Here is a 16,840-nt window from a genome sequence, read left to right as displayed (position 1 = left end):
TGAATACTGCAAGATTTGGGGAGGATTGACCCACGATTCTGGGAATTGTAGTTCACCCACACCAAACTGAGAATACCTAACAATCAAAGACAAATAATGCCTTTTTCAAACAACCCAGGCATCGTCGGGTTCCCAAGCTAGTGTTATATATAGTTCAGAAGCAAATAAGGAAATCCCAGTGCATAAGAATAGCCCATCTGACATGCAGCAGCCATGATAATTGTGCAAACCAGTTAGCAGTGAGACAAAACTCATTTCCCCAGTTCATTCTTAGCCTTCACATCTTTTCTTGGCCTCAGATTGTCAAGCTTTGCAAAAAGTACCAAACAAGGTCATTAATACAGATTTCATATTTCTTTACACTGGGCAGCAGTAAACATTTGGCCATGGTGCTAACACGAATTCTCAGACCCAGCTGTCTAATGGCAGAGAGTCAGTTCACTACATTTAATGGTCAAATTATCCCAGCTCTACTTTAGTCTTATATGACGTGCCACTGTTTAATATGTCAAAATCTGAAAGCCCTTGTGCAGCCACTGTAGGCTTTGGTCCAACTAAGCTACTCATTGTGATTCCTTTGCCCCAACAATGAGCATACCATCGACACAATGGAGATGACCTGAGCCAGCCAGATGTTGTTAGGTAAATAACTGGGCACATCATGACACTAGTAGGAGCTATGCATTTGGCAATAATGACTTCTCCGGTCTCAGAAGACTCTTGGATGCAGCTATTCCTACTGTGGCACTGCTCTCATCTTAGTATTCCAAGCTAGAGTGCAGCACTCATTGAGAGATTCCTTTTTTCAGCAGAGCAGGAACCCTGGATAAGAAAAGGGAAAGAGAATAATTCCCTCCTCTCTTACGTCTTAGTAGCTGTCATATTATCTACTTCCCCTTCTCCTATGCAATGCCTGTTTTTGCCCATGAAAGGAAGCAATAGAGGAAGTCCCAGGAAAGCAGTCTCACTGGCAACCAGGTGAAGGGAGAGGAGGGGAAGTGGAAAGAAAGACACTGAGGAAGCATTCGAGCGGAAATAATGGCCCACATGTGATGATCCCATGGATACTGAGGGCCTACTGTCCTGTGTATTTATAGTGGTTATAAGAGCAGAGAACTCATAAAAACCTAGAGCCAGTATTGTTTCATTCTCACAGTTCTGAAATGTTTTATTGATTAGAAAATATTATTTATATGACAAGTAGCTTTGGTGCTACATACTGTTTTGCAGTACAGGTTGAGTATCTCTTAACTGAAATGCTTAGCACCAGAAGTGTTTTGTCTTTGGATTGTTTTCACATTTTGGTATGTACGTAATGAGATTTTTCAGACTGAGACCCAAATTTAAACATAGGATTCATTTATATTTCCTCTGCACCTAGTACACACAGTTTGAAGATAATTTTATACAATATTTCGATACTTTTGTGCACATTTAATACTGGAGAATGTTGAGGAGGAAGACTATCAGATATTTCTTGTCCTCTGGGATTTTGAATCTCTCTGCACACAGAAATAGCATTTGCCTCTGCAGATATGACTTTTGGTAGATGTGTCTTGCAGAACATATTGTCCCAAAAGGTGTGTTGATGATGTTTTGCCTACCCAGGAGCCTTATGATGGTTAGGCCCCATCATAAGGAGGCAGGAAATACAGCATTGGTACTTACCATGAAGTTTTCTTTCCCCATTTGAGGGGAGTGGGTGTTTGCTGGTTTGTTGAGCTCCATGTAACATGGTTATAGTCCATTGGTTAACTTGGCTTCTTTATGTTTGTGTGGGTTTTTTGTTTGGGATTTGTTATTCCTTAACTCAGAAGAGAAGCTCTCCTATTTAAGGAGGAAGAAATGATTGACTGAAGTAAAGCTCTGCCTCAGTAGGGTATAAGAGAAGCCATACTCATCATAATAATGCCCTGCCTACAATTGCCGAAAAGGAAAGTTCATGGTAAATACCAATATTCTGATACTGGGAGTACAATATCATATCCTCATAGCCATTCAGAGTACAGAGGTTTTTGAACAAACTCAGTCAGTTAATTAGCCATTTGTGAAGAAATTTACATTTTTCTAATGAAAACAGAACACAATCCATTCATCTATGGTAATTAAGCCACGAATAGCCCTGAAATGTGTGGAATTAAACATGCCAAAAAAGGCCTCACTTTTGGCGGATTGATGAATTCTTCCAAGCAGATGAGAATGAGAAAGATAGGAGGGAAAGACAGACTCTTGTGTGTATGTTGATTGTGATGTATCTCACCATCTTTGTCTTTTACTGAGGCTGGTTTCCAATATTTGTGAAGGCAATGAGGCATGCCTTTATTTTTAAAAATAAGATAATTATTCTTGTAATGATACAAAGAATAGCACCTGTGATTTCAGCCATTCAGCTGTTCAATAGTAGCAGGCTTCAGGGGAGGAAACTAGATTAGCCAAATGTCTTTAAAATGTGTTTATTTTTTGCATTGTGCGCCCCATTCTGCCTCCAAAGAGCCCAGAGAACCACATATGGAACTGTTCTTTTCTTGATTTTATAACAACTCCACACAGTAGGTTGGTTTGAAAGAGGGACTATCTGAAAGTCGCAATGTGAGTTTCATGACTAAATTGGTACTTGAACCTTCATTTTACAAGACGAGGTTATTTATTTATTATTACTTATTAGTCCACACTGACTGTTGCTCCAGAATTTATGCGATTATTTTATTAATTAGTTAGCATCACCTTACTCTTTTTTGTGCATGAACACTCAGTGTGGTCATCACTGTATTCATCAGGAGAGGCCCTCCTCTCAGTCCCATCCCTGTCTCAAATCCGACTGGTGGGAACAAGAGAGAGAGGGGGGGGGAGAGAGTCTTTGCAAATTGCCCCCTGCCTCTGAAACTCTCTCCTGAAGGAGATCAGAATGGCCTCCATGCTGCCCTCCTTCAGGAAGCAACTAGAAACCTTCCTATGCTCCCAAGAATATGGAAAGCTGAATGTTTGAAGATCTGGCCTTACCAAATAAGGAATGGACTATGGCTTTTAATTCTGTTTTATTGATGTTGTGAAATATGTTTTGTTGGTCTTTTATTACGATTTGTTTTTTACAGTTGAATGTTTTATACTATTTATCTTTATTGTTTAATTTATTGTTTATTTTTCTGGCATTGAGTGTTTGCCTTTTATGTTGTAAGCCGCCCTGAGTCCACATGGAGAGATGAGGCAGGATATAAATAAAGTTTGACTGATTGATATGTGTTAACTGTAGATTCAAAAAAGTACATAGACTTCTCCAACCTGGATCCTGTCAGTTTATTTTATTATTAATATTTACTACCTAGTCATCTTTGACTTAATGCAACCACAGAAATGGGAGACTTCCAAGATCTCCAGTCATTAACTGTTACTCAGACCCTCCTACAATTATTCCTATCCATTATGGCCATGCGAGTAGGGCATTGAGAGTTGTAATCCAAAATACACCAGGAAGTATACATGTGGGTGAATTTCAGCCACATAGGTCCATCAGAGGATCTTGATTAGCTGTAATTCTCTGTCCACTCTCCTGTTGGGGGTTTGACATGTTGCTCTATGAAATGGCTGTGATGTATTCAGACTATAGTAGCAAAGAGCCTAATATTTCATATATATTAGCAGAGCTGGTGCTGGTGGATGAGTGAGTAACAGAAGCCATGGATGTGGTCTGCCCTTGCCAGGAGCACCTAGCATTATCAAGTGGGCAAAGAATATAATTAGACCCCACTCTCTGCCTACTTCTGCCTCTGTTGGTCACTAGGATCCATATAATACTTTGGAGCTGGCTCATGTGCGCTCCTCATTAAGATGATAATCTGTGAATTGTCCTTTAGGAGATGCCACATCTACTCTTTTGCTGTAAATGGCACAATGTCATTAGAGAAGAGTTAGAAAGGTGCATTAAAATCTCCCAGCATCAACGACATTCATATAAGTAGAATCTAGATGTGTTACTGATTCTCCAGGTAAAGTGAAAATTTAACTCAGGGTGTAGAATGATATGATGTGATAAATTCAAGTGAAATCAAAATTATTTATACCTTGCAAATTAGACTGCCTAGTTTGTTTGTTTTTGCTGTTCCTAAAACCTACATGGAAGTTGTGGATTGCAGTTAGAGAACAATAATCAGCATAGCTTTAGTCTTTTCAGACCAAATGGTAAAGGCCAAAAACAAGGTCCAGTTGTTCGTATTGTTGTTTTATTAGGAAAAGTTAAATACATAGCAATCTGTCTTGATGTCATGGTGTTGTAGAAATGAATCACAATTATCAAGAGGTATTTCCCAAAAGATATCCAGGCTCTAACCATTTGGTACACAGTACATCTATACTCTCTCACACATGTCTTCATCTATCCAACCAACCAGCAATGCATGCATCATGTTTGGCTAGTCATCACAGCTACCTTTTTAGAACTGGGTGAGTAGTTATAACAGCAATATCATATACATAACTGATCAACTTGGCCATTTATTCTGGCACTATCTACTCTGACTCTGTGGCTGTTACAGACCCACAGAGCTGGGGATGACAATATCTGTATCTATATATACATATACAACCCCAGAAGCATAATGAAGGAATGCCAGTCAGTACCACAGTCTGAGAAAATGATATTCTGTGTTGCAGCATTGATGTTTCTTCAGTCCAAATTGTCGCATCCCTTATGACTGTTACAGAGCAGCAGTGGGAATCTCATAGACCTTCAGATATTGTTTGATTTCAAGGAAGGACTTGTTCACTCTCTTATTCCATCTGCACCATATCTAAGTGAATGAAGCTCCAGTCCCAAGTAGATATGAAAGTACATTTCATGTGTACCCAGTATTCTTTCACCACAGCACAGAACTAACTACAGTAGAGTCTCATTTATCCAAGCCTTGCTTATCCAAGCCTCTGGATAATCCAAGCCATTTTTGTAGTCAATGTTTTCAATATATCATGATATTTTGGTGCTAAATTCGTAAATACAGTAATAACAACATGACATTACTGCGTATTGAACTACTTTTTCTGTCAAATTTGTTGTATGACATGAATTTTTGGTGCTTAATTTGTAAAATCATAACCTAATTTGATGTTTAATAGGCTTTTCCTTAATCCCTCCTTATTATCCAAGATATTCGCTTATCCAAGCTTCTCTGGCCTGTTTAGCTTGGATAAGTGAGACTCTACTGTACTTACAAATAACAATGATAATCATAATCTCTTTTTACAATAACTGGGGCATAACTCAATTACATGTATAGTAATTGTAATTTAATCAATGGTATAACTAATTGGTTTTTAGTTACTTTTATACTTGGATGATGTTTTGTCCTCACTACATACTACTTAGTTGTTTTTTCTACTATAGGCCAATGATTTGTGACTGTCTTTGAAATACTGTATATACTCTAGTATAAGCCGACCCGAATATAAGCCAAGGCACCTAATTTTACCACAAAAAACTGGGAAAACTTTGACTCCAGTATAAGCCGAGAGTGATAAATTTCAGAAATAAAAACAGATACCCATAAAATTACATTAATTGAGGCATCCATAGGTTAAATGTTTTTGAATATTTCCATAAAGCTCTAATTTAAGATAACATTGTCCAACTCTGATTAAATCATTATTCTCATCTTCTTCAATGTAAATGTGCTTATGTATCCTTTTAATAATAATAGAGTAAAACAATACATGTAATAATAATAATAATAATAATAATAATAATAATAATAATAATAATCCTAGACACTTGGGAAGTGTTCGACTTGTGATTTTGTGATACGAAATCCAGCATATCTATCTTGTTTGCTGTGTCATATAAATAATAATAATAATAATAAATAATACAGGAAAATAATACATGTAGTAATAGAGTAAAATAATAAACATAATAATAATAATAATAATATCAGAGTGAAATAATAATGTATTATTAATAATAATAAAAAATAGAGTAAAATAAATGTAATAGTAGCAACAATAATAGAGAAAAATAATAAATGTATCATATATTCTCGAGTATAAGCTAACCCAAATATAAGCCAACCAGGACCCTCACTCGAGCATAAGCCAAGGGGGGCTTTTTCAGTCTTAAAAAAAGGGCTGAAAAACTAGGCTTATACTCAAGTATATACAGTAGCTAAAAATAAATATAACTAGCATGCTAGAACTCTTTTACATTGGTGTAGCATTTTTATAAGGTAAAATCTGAAATTTCCCTTATGGCAAATGTTATAAGCATGTATTGTTCTACTAATCTGGGTGCTGGAATAATGTTAATTTACAAAATTCCAGTTATTCCATTTGGAAGTTATAACTGCATAGAGACAAATCTCTGTAATGGTACTATGCTATGCTTACTCTCAACATTTTCATTTTGTTTAAACTAAATTTTGACCAATAGGTTACTGGCGAATCAACAATTTTTGACTTATGAATTTTAGGAAACTTAGAACCACGTTTTTATTCACACAGTGAATATATCCAAAATTATGTGAACAAACATCAAGTCACATGTGATTTCCTCTTTCCTATTTGTTTAAGTCCTTCCAGAGCTGCTCTGGAGCTTCCCCACCTCCAGGGACGATGGGGGATGCGAGGTGGGGGGTGGGGACAGATCCATGGAAGATGGGAAGTCTATTCAACTGAAATTATAAATTCTAGTTTCTACTCGCATCTGAATTTAAGCCATTAGTAGCAAGATATATTCACCTAAGTTTTGCCCAATGAGGAACTTCAAATTTATCCCTGTGAAAAAGAAGTATAAGAACACAAAACTGCTCTAACATTCTGGTAATGTTTAATTAAGACTGGTTTTTAGAACTGCCCTCAGATGGAAGATGAAGCTACAAAATGTACTGACCTATGCAAAAATTAACTGGAAACCTAGAGAAATAACTTAGATACATTTATTGTACTATTAATGTAATAGACTATTGTCTCTTTTTGTCATTTCTCTAAAGCAGAGAGTCGTTTAGTTTCTAAAAATAGGAGACCATTTTATGTCTAAGTTGCATTAGTGCTTATTTTGTGAAATACAAGGTTCCATGTGGGTGAAAAAGTCTACAATAAGCACATTTTTCTTTGAAGATAATTTGTTAATCTTGCTAGCACCTATCGGAATGCATGTAAAATTGTATATAGTGTTCCAGTTTTTGTGATTCATGTATTTTCTAATCTTGTAGGGATATGAGACAGTAATTCGCAATGTTCAAAACATTCAACCATCTCCTAGATTCTACTGGGGGTAAGATTGTTTGCTACAGTCAAGTGTTGGAGCCAACCCAAACATTTAATGTTTTTTTTTAAGCATCTAGTACAAAAAGAAACCTCAAATAAGCAAGAAAATAGTTGTTACTAAAACCCAACTGTTAATATAGCCTTAAAGAAATCAAGAATTTTTAGAAAATATATTCTCAAGTTTTTCAGTTTATGTTAAGTAGTCTGAAACTGATTCACCTTATTTCATGCTGAGAGAAAGATGAGGAATAAACTGAATGAATACAAAAATAAATTCTCAGAAAACAGTTCTGGTAGTTGCTTATGTTCTACTAGCTGCAAACGAGCGTTCATTTAGCTCTTAACCTTTTTTTTTCTTTTAAAGGTATTTTGAAAAATAAATGCACAAATGTGGTGGCTATTCTACTCTTGAGGGTCTGCTGTTTCTTCGGGCAAAGGAAGGTGTATTTGCCACCATTCATGCCAGAAAGCAACTACACAGCATAACTTTCAGTTGTACCTCTTCAGCCTCAGGGCCTGTCATTTCTCCATCTGGTGTGTGCAACTGAATGATATATGCCATGCTACACAAAAGGAAAAGGGCATATAAAAATGTAGTCATAAGAGTTGACTAATTTGCCTTCAGGGGAGAATTTTCCTTTTCTCTCAAATGGTGTAATCAGTGATAACTTTTGTGCAGCTGAGCAAGGATTAAACTGACTAAGCTTTTGCATACACCATGTCTCTGAACCACTCCCTATTCTCTGTGCCTATTGGACCAATAATTTATTACTGACAACATCCTATCTTGAGGACAGAAGGTGAAACAATAGCTAGCTGTTTTCAAACATAGTGACTTGATATACCTTAAACTTAAACCTTTTATCTACCATTCCTCTTTACATTCTACACATTATTATGACATTGAATTCCAAGTAAGTTTGTCTTCAGATGCACTGATTGTACGGCTGGCTCAACATGGTTCCAGGTCCACCAGCCTACAAAATCTTGCATTTGCAAGTATTCTTCAAATACCAGAATATGCAGCTGTCTTGGTGTGTTCCTGTAGTATGGCATTCAACTTTGTAGAAGGCATGTGCATATTCAGGGGTTGATGTGAATGACTAAGGTCAGTAGGCCACATACATTTGATGAGCTGATGTGCTGAATGTTCAGATGTCATTCATTGTCTCATTCACCACAGATAAATGCTTAAACTGATCTTATTGTCAGACTCAGAGATCTTGTGATATAGGGCAAGATTTATATATTTTAATTTAAAAATTAATACATGTCAGTTTACCGTATATTTTCATGTATAGTTTGATCTCATGTATACATTGAGCTAAAATTATTGATTTTGATATGATTATTCCACAGATTATTCCGCAGGTTATTCCACAGATAGTGGAAAGCACCAGTGCCACTGCAGGGGACTAGCTGCCCCTGGCCAACACCGCTATTTCCCCTCCTAGGCATTCAAAAAAAGTGATAAGCAGTGCTGTGGCGTAGAGAGAGAATAGGTGCTTTTTAAAGATTTTCCTGTTATCGACTAAGCTGATGATGATGATGATGATGATGATGATAAATGTATTACTTGCCTCTCCCTGTGCCTCGAAGTGGGGTACAACCTTATAAAAACAACAAAATACACAGAGTTAAAATAAATGCTAAAATCCAGATTAAAATTCATAACTTAAAATTGACTGAGTAGGCCTGCCAGAAGAGATAGGTCTTCAGATGTGTTTTCAGTTCTGACAGCACATTTAGCTGTTGAATCTCTTCCAGCAGGTCGTTCTACAGTCTTGGGGGTAGCTGTTGAAAAGGACCTCTGGGGATGGTCATCAGTCAGTCATCAGGGGTGGATTGTATAGGAGAAAGGCATGGGCAAACTTTGGCCCTCCAGGTGTTTTGGACGTCAACTCCTACAATTCCTAACAGCTGGTAACTTGAAGTCCAAAACACTTGGAGGGCCAAAACACTTGAAGTTTGTCTGTGCCTATTTTAGACTGTAACTTAGCTAAAAAACTAAAGCAAAACAAAATAATGTATATATACACAACTGAATGACATAATTGGACTCAAAAGCTACATTTCTATCTTTTGTTATATTCCCCTAGGTTTTACCCTTGACTTGTCTATACATTGTAGGAATTCTATAATTTTGGGCCTGAAACCTGTTGTCGATTTGTGTCTTTTAGTCTAGTGTATATGGTATATCTTTAATATGATAATATTGTTTTTAATTATTTCTGTTTAAAATATACTAGCACACATGGAAGCAGTTCTGGTTGTACTTCACTATTCATATATATTTTTAATTGTAAGAGTCAATCTGTTAAAGATCAAGTCCTTAGTCCTTAGCTCATTAATTCATAATTCTTTGTCCTTCAATAAGAGGACATTTTTGTGCGATGGCACAAATGTGTTAAATAAAATGATCTTCAGATTGTTCTTGCCAGAGGCACTTGTGGCATCTTCTTTCAGAAGGCTTTCAAAAAGTCTTAAAACAGTGTAAAATCAGATACCACTGTAATGAATTTTTCTAGTCTCAGTACTCACTTTTGTGTTGCAAAGCAAAATAATGCATTTATTTTCTCGTAAAATTAGTTCTTTGTGGAAGATATTACAGCAGTTCTGAAAATACAGGGGAAAACAACCTTTGAACATATTGCAATATAAACACTACTATGCATTTTGTTATATTGGTCTTCACCTGAAATATAGCTGCATTTAGACAGAGTATGTGGTGGTGGTGATGATTATTATTCTTATTCTTCAGGTTCCTTTTTTATTAAACATACTTTCATTGACCCATAGATAAGTCATCTCAATTTTGTTTGTATTAATTTTTTAATTAAAATTTCTAGAGGTATATAGAGTAATCATAGGGAAAGCTCAACAGGGAGAAACAAGATATACAGGGAAAGACCCATATGCAGAAGAATAAGATGGAAAAAGATTGCTATGTAGCAACATTTTGAAGAAAGATTTCAGTATTATAGTTCTAGCTAACTGATCACAAATCAACAGCTGCAGCACCATCTGGTCAATTTTTAATGGATATCTTCTTGTTTGTTCACTTGAAGATAACAGACTAACCTTGTTCATGCTTTGCCATTGCAAATTATCGCTAGTGAAATCTTCCAAAACAGGTCTGACTTTTGAGTCTTAGAAATTCATTAACCTCCATGAGAGGGAGGATCTATAAGAGGCTGTAAAGATATTTATTTTAAAGAATCCAAAGCTAGACACGGCTAATGTCAACAAAGATTCCCCACTCTCCAATATTTGTTATTTGGACCCAAGGCTTTGGATTCCGTTTATCTCAGTTGAAAGGCTCTTGTGTCGGTGGTTTGGGTATATTCTGGTCTGGGTTCTAGTCTTGTTTTGGAAGTGAAATTTCAGCAATGGCTAATACAAACGAGTTCTGCCCGGAAGGTGTGACATAACTGCCTTATTGGTTCTTCCTTGTGAACATCAGGGTACCATGAGGTTTCATCTTGTCTCATATTTTTCTCCATCTGTATGAATACAGTTTTTGGGAATGAGTTCACCAATATATCGACAATTCACAAATTTACATCTTGTTTCCATAAGCCAGTCTTTGATGCAGTGGAAATGATAAATTAGTATTTCTTGTTAGTTGGAATGGATGAATACTTAGGAACAAGAGAGTATTACTGGATACTGAATGTTTTAACATTATTTTTTTGATAAAATAGTTTGTGGTTATTGTTAGGTGAAATACTCAGATAAGGATTACTTACCTAAAGTGTCTGTTTAGTTGTGGCTGATTAGCGAGTTGCTGCCCACCCATTTCAGAGTGTATGAACTAGGTGTTAATTGCTCACGACTTGGTTGTATCCAGACTTGATTATTGCAGTACTTTGCATTTGTAGCTTTTGTTTGGAAGCAATTCACAAATTTCCACTGGCCCAAAATATAGTACCCACAATTCTGTTTACTGCCTGCTTTTGGGGCACATAACTCCAACCCAGTATTAATTCCAGGTTATCTATTCATTTCTTGGCACAGCCATTAACAGTGTTAAGTAAATATTTCTCAAAAATGTGTTCATTTTTTTCCAAGCACACTCTTTGATGGAATGCTTAAAAATCTCTTATGGAATATGGTCGAGAAACCCTGCTTTAAATTAAAGACATGATTGTATTTTTTCCATTGCATTTTGAATAATACATACTCCTTGCTATGCAATCACCTTGGATCACTGGGAAAGTGATCAAAGGAGACATGATCTTTTTAGTGGACCCCAGCTCTAAAATACCTTGCTGTCTGAGAGGTTAGGCTGCCTGTTTTTTACCTTGAAAACTGATAATGATAAGGGCATCACAACCTTGTGTCCATTTCCATAAGGATAAGATCACTCCCTCAATGGAGAATTTCTGATTAAGGCAACCACTATCTGGAGATACTTTGAGTCTGAATTTCAGTCATTCTGTAGGGGTCCGTTGGTGAATCCCTAAATGTCTTCCTCCAATTCTGTCAAGGCAACAAATGATTTTACCAACTTTTTTTCTGAACTGTTCCATGTTTAATGGGACCTTCCCAGTCCTGGGCCAGAGGAAAAGTTGCAGCAGAAATGGTGGTAAAATTAAGAGCTGGTTCATTGCTCCTGGACCCTGTGATTATTATCTTTTTTTCTTCCCTTATATTTTATAGAATTTTCAAAATACAATTATGGAGAAAAGAAGGAGGAAAAAGAAAAGGGAAGGGGGAGTAAATGAGATATGAATGCTAGCTAGGCATATGCATTAATATAAGCTATGTATATTGCAGAGGCCAAATGGCCATCTGTTGGGGGTGCTTTAATTATGTGTTCCTGCATAGCAGAAGGAAGTTAGGCTGGATGGCTCTTGTGGTCTCTTCCAACTCTATTATTCTGTGAAATATCTTATAACTAGACTAATTGAAAACTATTTATTTTTCAGATTATCATGGATACCATATACAATTGGATATGTTCAACAATTCCTGAAGATGATCCTTTTTGTTGTCAAGGCTTTTGAAGTCTGGGCTTTTTACACTGTAAAGGTAAGGAAATGTTATTTTTGTTAACTTACAAATTGCGTATTCAAAGTCACATTTTCATGGATTACAAGTGTTTAATATTACAATATTTGAGCTCAGCTAAAAACATAAACAGCATAGTAAGTTTGAATGGTCTGGCTGTAAAGTAGTGCTTTGCTTATGTGCATACAGCTGCAACCTCAGGTGCCTGATTCTTTAGTGTGATTTGTTTTGCAACATGTGGGAAATGCCAGTGTTAAACCTTTTCTGGTGAAAGTAAAAAAGTGCTGCATAGAGAAGACTGAGTTATAGCAATAATAGATAGCATTATGATGTATTAAGTAATGCAACAAGTAATAATAGCAATGGTTTTTAAAGAGTCTTTACTTTTAAAAAATAATTTTTGAAAAGTGATATATTAAAATTCCAGGTAGAATGAAGATGTGGTTGTATCCGTATATTCTGATCATCTTGGGAAAGCATTTAAGTGTTTGTGTATAATTTTCTCTTTGTAAATCAGTATTCATTTCATTTGTATTTAGCAAACATATTTTAGAGCAAGTTATACTAGAAATCTTCTTGATTCATATAAAGTGGAATTGTAAAAATATTTTAACATGCAGAGCTTGTTTTTTGACATGGCTATAAATAGGAAAGTATGCATATGTTGTCAGTCAGTGTGTAAGTCCTACCTGATGACTTGCTTAATAAACACAGGCTGATAAAGGCACCAGTCTCACAAATGTGCATACCATTAAATGGTATCAATCTATGCAGTTTATGTATTTATTTATTTATTTGTTTTGCTTAGGACTGTTCAGGCTAGTAGAAAATCACACTAGATTTAGTGTTAGAGTGTCTAGTGTAACCAGTTTTCAACCTCAGCTGGGAGAAAAGCGGGCATAGACAGCCATACAAAAATCCCACATCAGCATAGGATCCCATAAGAATAAAAATGTCTGCACATTTTCTTTACTTAGTTTGAAAACACTAAGCAGGAACAAACCAATATTGTCTAAAATGTGAAGGAGCAAGTGCATTTTATCAAGAAATTTTGGAATTATATCTATTTGGTGTGTAGTCTTTTCTCTACAAGCCCTTTTCCATTATTGAAAGGTTTTGTTTGAATAATTTGAATCTGATGACAGGAGTTTTAGTTTTGTTTCAGTAAGCAATAAAGTAAACTAAAATCAATGAGTAGTCTGGCTGCTAAGTTGTCCTAATGAGTTGCTCTGCTTTACTTGGAAACAAATACCATCCATAGTATAATTATACTACACCAGAGTATTGTGCAGTTTTCACATTTTTCAGGTTTGTAAGAAGATGGTAAACTTGTAATTGAAAAAAAATTAATACTGCTTTTGTAATTTTATAATGACTGGCTGTTTTTTTTAAGTGCTGACCAGCCAGCAGTTGTCAAATGTAATAATTATTCGCTGAAGGATGAGCAATTGTGAAACCAGAGCTCTCTGTTCAAGGAGCAGGAAAGAAGCAGCTTTTCCGAATGCAGGGTAAGCTCCCGCTGTTCGCCCCAGCTTCTGCCAACCTAGCAGTTCGAAAACTTGCAAATGTGTATAGATCAATAGGTAACAGCGCTCCATGAAGTCATGCCAGCCACATGATCTAGGAGGTGTCTACAGACAACGCCAGCTCTTCGGCTTAGAAACTGAGATGAGCACCAACCCCTAGAGTTAACTAGACTTAATGTCAGGGGAAAACATTTACCTTTACCTAGTGCAGTCATGGTTTCCAAGACAAATGAAACAATAATAAAGTAGGCCAATAAGTATGATAAGAGGTATGGAGCACACATAAGGAAATATTGAAGGACCTGGGCATGTTCATTTTGGTGAAGAGAAGATTGTGTGGTGACATGTTTATGCTTTTTAAATACCTAAAGGACTATCACAGATTTGACCAGGTCTGACGGTTTTAAGTTACAAGGAGGGTAAATTTTAATTTAACAATAGAAGGAGCATCTTGATCGTAAGGGTGGTTCAGCAGTGGAATCAATTGCTTAGAGCAGGCATGGTCAAACTTCAGCCCTCCAGGTGTTTTGAACTTCAACTCCCACAATTTCTAACAGCCAGTAACCTGGCTGAGATTACTGAGAGTTGAAGTCCAAAACACCTGGAAGGCCAGAGTTTGCCCATGCTTGGCTTAGAGAGATGGCGGGACATCTTCTGGACATTTTCAAAAAGAGGCTGTACTCTGTGCTCTGCTGAGAATGGTTTAGATTAGACATGAGCAAATTTCAGTCCTTCAGGTGTTTTGGACTTCAGCTTCCACAATTCCTAACAGCCTATTGGCTATTAGGAATTGTGGGAGTTGAAGTCCAAAACACCTGGAGGGTCGAAGTTTGCCCATGCCTGGTTTTGATGGAGATCCTGCAGTGAGCAGGGCTTGGACTCAATGGCCCATGAGTCCACTTTCAACTTTATCATTCTATGGTTGGTCTGGTCCAATAATTTGTCTAATGTTCTTTTGACTCCATCAGGGTTGTAAATTCAACGATATTGTTTTAAAATACAAGTCTTTATTCTTAAAGAAATACAGAATCTACATAAGTTGTTTTAAGATCATTTCTGACCTGTAGATGTTAATGTGTTTTAGTTGTCCAAAATGAATAATATTTGTTGTTCAAGGAACAAGCTAAGCCCATAGCTAAGAACAGGAAAAGAACGAAAGTTGTGAACTAGATCATTATCAATTCTGGCTATTCCTGTTGTTCTTTTATTAAAGTAGTTTTGTCCAGGTTGACTGCCTACTTTAAATTTTTGGTAGATCCTAATCAGATTGTCCAAACTGCAAGTGAAAATGTGTTGTTGGGTCACAAATGGTATCTGAAAATCCCCAAATGTATTAGCAGCAAGATAAGGATTTTTGGCATCTCACGTCCAGATTACTTTGAAAACAGATTGTTCAAAGTTATATTACATCATAATATCCTTACGACTAGAAGTCATTGTATATGAAAAAAGCATTGTTCATTGCATGACTTAGCATTCTATGCAAACTCTTTCTATAATTGGAAGCAATATGTGCAGCTTTACTACAACCTAAAATCTCATCACTATATCTAAAAAGTCTAGAACAGGGAACTCAAACTGTGTTCTGCCAGAGCCCTTGGGGCTCTGTGGGTGATAGTAAGGGGCTCCGTAGCACCGTGCTGCTTTTCGCCGCCTCCTCTTTCCTCGTCCTACGAAATTCAAGGAAATTAAAGTTTTGAGATCCTTTCTCCCCCACCTCCCTTGCTGCCCAGGCTCTTTTTCTCCCCACCCAGACTCCCCTCATTTTTTCCAAAACCCTATTTTCCTCCCAGGGGGTACTTTGATTTCATTTTTCTTGCATGGCAGAAGAGAGTTGGAATACATGGCCTCTGGGGTTTCTGTTGTTGTTATTGTTATTATTGCAAAGGTTGGATGGCCATCTGTTGGGAGTGTGCTTTTCCTGCATGGCAGAAGGGGGTTGGTCTTTGTAAGGGGGAGACAATGGAAGGTCCCGCACTGGAGTTAGAAAGAAGCTGTTTCTTTAAAACATCAGCAAGATCCAAGGATGCTGAATCAATGCAAGCACCGAGACAGATGTGGAGTAATTAGAAGGAGGGAGGGGGGAGTGAAGGAAGGGAGATAAGAGGGAAAGTGGGAGAAGAACAGGGAGCTCCGTTGGATTTGAGTTGTCAGTGTGTCTAAAATAAAGGAGTTCCTGGGAGTATTACAAACAGCCATCTGAGTTTTGTTTGTCACAAACAACTGATGGAATGGATAACGTTGGACCCTCTCACAGTCTTCCACTGAAATCCTGTTATGATGGTTAAAATTGTTCTTCATTTAAAAAATTGTATTGTTCTTTCTTTCCTTTTTTTACACTGTTTGAATTAGCTCCCACAAACACTCTGCATCCATCTGCCATTGGTCAGCCTAAGCCTGATATATATACATTATATATAATATAATATGTAAACATTTCTTGGGGCTCCACAAGAAACATTTGCTTCAAAAAGGGGCTTCGTAGCTGAAAAGGTTTGAGAATCCCTGGTCTAGAAATGCTCCTCTATATTTTGTGAGGCTAAATTTCCATAATTCCTGATCATCAGCCATGCTGGTTCAAGCTGATGACATTCACAAACATTTGGATAACCAGAGATTCTTCACCCTACTGTAATACTCTGCTTTATTTTAGTTCATTCTTTTGTATAGTTATCCAGTGAATCAGATTATAATGTCCGAAAGTATTATTTCCCACTTTATTTGAATATTGCTAATTACAAACTTTGCTTAAACAGACTAATTGTTGTTGTTGTTGTTAGATCACTTTGGGCTAACCATACAAGATTGCTAGAATGATAGTAGTGCTAGACAAGATCACGTTTTTGTGCAATCTGTGAATGGGATGTGGGTGTATAGTGGCTTCCTATATTCATGCATCAGTAAAACATGCATTATATTGAGAAATATAATAAAAGATTACACAAACACAATACTGAAAACATGCTAAAATATTGACATTAATAAAGCTCTGTTTTCAGAATAATATCTTCAAAATTCTGAAAATTCAGAAGATGTATTAATTTCTGTTTCAT

General features: G+C 36.6%; 1 protein-coding gene across 3 annotated transcripts in view; it reads left to right on the top strand.

The window, feature by feature from the left end:
- mbd5 (methyl-CpG binding domain protein 5) overlaps positions 1-16,840 on the top strand; it is a 169,438-nt gene that overhangs the window by 47,726 nt on the left and 104,872 nt on the right. For 2 of the 3 annotated variants that reach the window (XM_062966335.1, XM_062966348.1), the window contains exon 2: positions 12,180-12,282. The gene's annotated coding sequence lies outside the window, so the exon portion shown is untranslated. Of the gene's footprint in view, positions 1-12,179; positions 12,283-13,654; positions 13,770-16,840 lie in introns of all 3 variants that reach the window. The other variant, XM_062966342.1, reaches the window with a different exon arrangement.

This window comes from Anolis carolinensis, chromosome 1 (assembly GCF_035594765.1).
Source record: "Anolis carolinensis isolate JA03-04 chromosome 1, rAnoCar3.1.pri, whole genome shotgun sequence".
In the NCBI taxonomy this organism is placed as follows: Eukaryota; Metazoa; Chordata; class Lepidosauria; order Squamata; family Dactyloidae; genus Anolis; species Anolis carolinensis.
The sequence above is the reverse complement of the archived record's forward strand: the minus strand, read 5'-3'. Positions and strand labels throughout refer to the sequence as shown.